Below are 5,384 nucleotides of genomic sequence, written 5' to 3' on the forward strand. Positions count from 1 at the left end.
CTTGGTAAGAGGTAAAATGACTTAAAATAGGAGGCTTTCTGGAGTTCCTGTCGTGGCACAACGGAAACGAATCCGACTAGGAACCATGAGGGTGAGGGTTCGATCCCTGGCCTCACTCAGTGGGTTAAGGATCCGGCATTGCTGTGGCTGTGGTGTAGGCCGGCAGCTGGAGCTCTGATTAGACCCCTAGCCTGGGAACCTCCATATGCTGTGGGTGTGGCCCTAAAAAGATTAAAAAAAAAAAAAGGCTTTCTACACAAATCAATCAACCCATTTAATGTAACTCCAGCTGATATCCTAATGGGACAAACAGCCACAACACACATAATAGTCAAGATGCCTGCAGAGAAGGCTGTGCGCTCTGCCCTAGATCCCCTTCAGTACAGGGCTTCCCAGCTGTCAGGGGGTTGGTGCCTGACAGCTCGCAACTGGGCTTCTCTCCTACAACTGTCCTCAGCTGAAGAGAACCACTTGGCATGGTCGTCCCCACTCCCTAGGGGCAGCTGTCATCCAGTGGCCAGTCCTTAAACGAATGTAAAGGCCTGGCCCTCTTGCCTCCAGGCAGAACTGTGAAGGGCCTCCCCAGCTCCAGAGCTCCCCATGGGGTCAGCAGAGGCCTTCTGCCCAATCCTGCTCTTTTTTCACCCCTCCCCAATAAAGTCCTACTTGGGGATCTGTCTCAGAGTGCATTTCTGGAGAACACAACCTAAGATAATACCCTTAACATGCAAAGAACTTTTATAAACCAACGAGAAATTAGATAAACGAGAAAAAGACAGAGCCAATTTTGACATGCACCATAATTAAAACTACTTGTACTTTGTGTCACAGCAAGTTCACTTCTCGTATTTATCCTAGAGAAATAATCTCACAAGCATGTAAAGCTATTTACAGTCAAGGATGCCCAAGGGAGTATTGTTTACAATAGCGAAAATTTGGAAGCAATCAATGTCCATCAATTGGTTAAATAAATATCATAGTATGTGGTTGTTCAAAACGTATTTGTAGGAGCCCCGTCGTGGCTCAGTGGAAACAAATCTGACGAGTATCCATGAGGACACAGGTTTGATCCTTGGCCTTGCTCAGTAGGTTAAGGATCTGGTGTTACCACAAGCTGTGGTGTAGGTCAGAGATGCAGCTTGGCTCTGGCGTTGCTGTGGCTGTGGTGTAGGCCAGCAGCTACCGCTCCCATTAGACCCCTAGCCTGGGAACCTCCATATGATGTGGGTGCGGCCCTAAAAAGACCAAAAAAAAAAAAAATTTGTAAACATGAAATAATGTTCAACATTCAAGTATATTTCTTAAAGTACCTTCTGTAAAATTGCACAACACATAATACATATATAAAATTTAAAACTGGAAAGTTACAGAGAAATTTTTAGTGGTTAGTATTTTTTTAGGATTGTAAGGGATAGTTATTTTCTTCCTTGTACTTTGCTGTGTTTTCTAAAAAAAAATGTTTCTAATGTGTACATATTACATAACCAGGGGAAAAAAAGTGATTTTTAAAAAGATCCTGTGGGATAAGACTTCGGTATGAAATTCAAGCATACTGATTGAAATTCAAGCATATTTTACTTTCCCATTTCCAATTATTTCAATTAAAGCAAAGTAATTAACCTTAAAATTAACCTTAACAGCAATATATAAACAGACCCCCCCTTTTTTGGGGGGCTACCCTGTGGCATATGGAGTTCCCAGGGATCAGATCTGAGCCATAGCTGTGACCTAAGAGACAGAAACTGTTCCAGCACTCAGCGGCACTGCAGATGGCGTTGTGCCACAGCAGGAACTCCTAAACAAAATCTTACTTCATGGCTCTGCTACTCACATTAGTCCTTGGAAGTCGCACACTACCTGAGTTGAACACCTGCTGTTTCTTCTTCTTCTTTTTTTTTTTTTTTCAGGGTTATACCTGCGTCATATGGAAGTTCTCAGGCTGGGAGTCAAATCAGAGCTGCAGCTGCCAGCCTACACCACAGGCCCAGAATCATGGGATCTGAGCTGCATCTGCAACCTATGCCATAGCTTGTGGCAATGCCAGATCCTTAACCCACTGAACAAGGCCAGGATCTAACCACATCCTCATGGATACCAGTTGGGTTCTTAACTGCTGAGCCACAGTGGAAACTCCATGGACACTTGTGTTTGTTTTGCCTGAGCTGTATCTGGTCTCCTTCTTGAGGTAAGGGACTTCATTTGCCTTTGGGGAACCCCTCCCTCCTTTGGAAGGCCCGAGATTCCTGTGGGACTGACCCTACAGCCCCCGTGGAGGAGCACATAACCCACCCACAATTCCCACCCTTCTGGCCACAGGGCATTCAGAATATCACGTGTCCCAAGTCAGTCCAGTGAGAAGCAACTATGGAGCTTTGGCTCCAAGTATTGGGAAAGCAGTGCTTGCTTTGAACTGGGGTTGCCAGCCTGGTCATAGGAACGCTTGGAGAAATCCTGCTGAGTATGAAGTCAACACAGAACACAGCAGAGCAGAGAGGTGGAGAGAGAAAGAAACATTCCCGAAAGCAGCATTTGTGCTCTCAGTCCAGTTGTGCTCAAAGACAGTAACTCCTGGCCTTTTCAGTTGCAGGAACCAATATAGTCTCCATTTCTGCTTAAGCCTGTTTGCGTTGGGCATCCTTTGCTTCTCAGAGGATGTGGTATCGTAGCCATCCCACTATACCTCTATGGAAAGCAAAATGTTACTCATGTGTTCAGTCTTTCAGTCATTCCACTAAAACACACTGAGCACCATCTTACCTCAGGCTGCCATAACAAAATACCGTAGACTGAACAGTAGAAACAGAAAGTCATTTCTTGCAATTCTGGAGGCTAGAAGTCCAAGATCAAACGGCTGACAAGGTAGGTTTCATTCCAAGGCCTCTTCTGTTGGCTTGCAAGTGGCCACCATCTCCCCGTGTGCTCACAAGGCTTCTTCCTGGTGTTGAGGCAGAGAGCAATCTCTCTGGCGTCTCTTCTCATAAGGGCACTAATCCCAACATAAGAGCCCCACCCTCATGGCCTCATTGAACCTGACTGACCGCCCAAAGGCCCCATCCCAAATCCCATCGCGCCGGGGGTCAGGGCTCCAACATTTGAATCTGGGGGGACACATTCGGTCTATAATAAGCCCGGAGGATCCAATATGCCAGCAACTATGCTAATCCCAGGAAAACGGGAGAGAAAGACACAACCTCTGCCCTTAACCAGAGAGGAGCACTTTGAGTTCCCTCATGGCACAGCAGGTTAAGGATCTGGTGTTGCCACACTGTAGCTTGCGTTCGATCCCTGGCCCGGGAACTTCCCCATACCTTGGGTGTGGAAAAAAACAGAGACAGAGAGAAAGAGAAACCCTTGGTGGGAACCCCGCCCCAGTGAGGGGTCCTTGGTGGCACCAGAGTCTTTTCTCATGAGCCTTCCCAGCTGCCTCTAAGCAGAAGGTGGCCCATCATTTTTTTCTCTCCCTGCTGGAGGAGCAGCATCCATCTTCGTTTTGGCTCTCTCTAGCAATTTTTCTTTGGACTCTTGCATTTGTCTATGTCCAAAAGACTACAGCTCTGAGGTGAGGCCTGGGATGGCAGTCTGGACCAGCTCTGCTCTGGTAGTGGCACAAATGCCCTTTTCCCCCAGAGGCCTGTCCCTCGTGCTCTCTTCTTGTCACCTGGACTTTCCTCTCCTGGATATGGTAAGATCCAGACCTGGGGATGGACTTATGTGAAAAGGATAAAGGATTAAAAGCAGCTGCCTCATGCCTACATCAGAGGGGTTTGGCGTGAGCTCTGTCCAGCCTAGACACCCACATTGGGCCTGTGTCTCAGAGGCACAGTCTTAGCGGTCACCCGTTATTCTCTGAGCATGGGTTTCCCTTGGGGACTTCATTGGAGAGGGGCTGCGGGCCAGAGGACAGGGTCTGGGCCTTCCTGGGCTCCCTGGCCAAATGCAACCTTCGTCTCACCACCATTCGCCACCCACAGATGTGTCCTACGAAGGAAAGTGCTCAGATCAGAACAGAGCCGTGAGTGTAACCCTTGGCAACGTGTCCAGCTCAGCCAGTTGGCCCTCTCAGAATCCCTGTTGGAGAACTTAGGAGGTCGTGGATCACATCTCCAGAAGAGGAGAGCAAGCATCCTCAGCAGATTCCATTAGGATAAGGGTAACTCGTGAGGTCATGTCTGGTAATTACAGAATTATCTTAATTATTTGTTAATGCATTCAAGACTTGAGCACACAGGCGTTTTCATTAGACAGTATAAACTTTCAGAAGCAAGCCCAGCCACCACCGGAGAAACTGCACCAACCGGCAGGGGGTTCCTGACCACGTTTGGAAGTGGGGGGGCCTAACCTGGGCTGAGTGATAAGCTGTTGACTTTATGGAGCTACCTACTGACTTTCCTCTTTCCTCTCAATCCTGGGGCATTAATCTTAATCCTCTGGTCCTTTTATTATTATTATTACTATTACTATTATTATTTAATGTGCTCATCAGTAGCACCTGGGGAGTTTGGGGAGTTTTTCAAACTTCACTAGAAGTCCCCACCTCTAGAAACTGGTCTGAGTGGAGCCCCCGCATCTGAATAACACCAATGATTCTCTAAACTAGAGAAGTGAGCCCAGGAGAGAGAAGGCAGTTTGTCCAAGGCAGCAAGGACTATTTGTCAGAGAGCCGGGCCTGGCATTAGGTATTCTTACCCCCATGCCTGGGTGTCCTCTGTTACCCAAGTACCCACCCTGAAGAGGGGAGCGTGGCTTGTGTCTGTGCCTGGGAGCCCTGCTCCGAGACTCCTACCTCCCTCGAACAGACAGAACTACCATTTGGGTAACAGCTACCGCACAGATCTGTCCCTCAGTGCCCAAGACAAGGCCACTTGCCCTTTGTATTCTACTGGGGTGGACGAGATAGGGAAGCGTGTGACATGTCTCCTCCTGTTTCTATACACGAACGCTTAATGCCCTGTGGTTTGTGGTTGTGGTCACTGGTGGCTCCCAAAGCCATGGTCAGCCCAAAGGCTTTGTTAAAGGAGAAAGCACCGTTTATGCTACAGATTCCCAGAGGGGCCTGTCTGCTGCTGGGCTTGCCTAGTCTTCGAGTATGAATATGAGCATTTTCATGGAATGCAAGAGACACACTCCGCAACATCAGTGCAAAAATTATCATCTGCTGAGAGATTGTACATACCCAGCCTGGTGCTTATGTTTAGCTCATGCTGTAGTTAGAAGGCATTTCAGGGTGCTGGGGAAAAGGACTGTAAACGCAGAACTCCCTTCCAGAAAAAGATCCCCTATTTGCAGCCCACCTAAAAGTGCACTACAATGCATTCCTCCTGGAGGCAAACATCCGTTGGATACCCTGGAAAACTTCCATGCAGCCTCTCTTCCCCAGGCTTCCT

Source organism: Sus scrofa, chromosome 9 (assembly GCF_054392235.1).
Source record: "Sus scrofa isolate SSC_HxYL_T2T_F1_AM1 chromosome 9, Sscrofa_HxYL_maternal_Yorkshire_Landrace_v2.0, whole genome shotgun sequence".
In the NCBI taxonomy this organism is placed as follows: Eukaryota; Metazoa; Chordata; class Mammalia; order Artiodactyla; family Suidae; genus Sus; species Sus scrofa.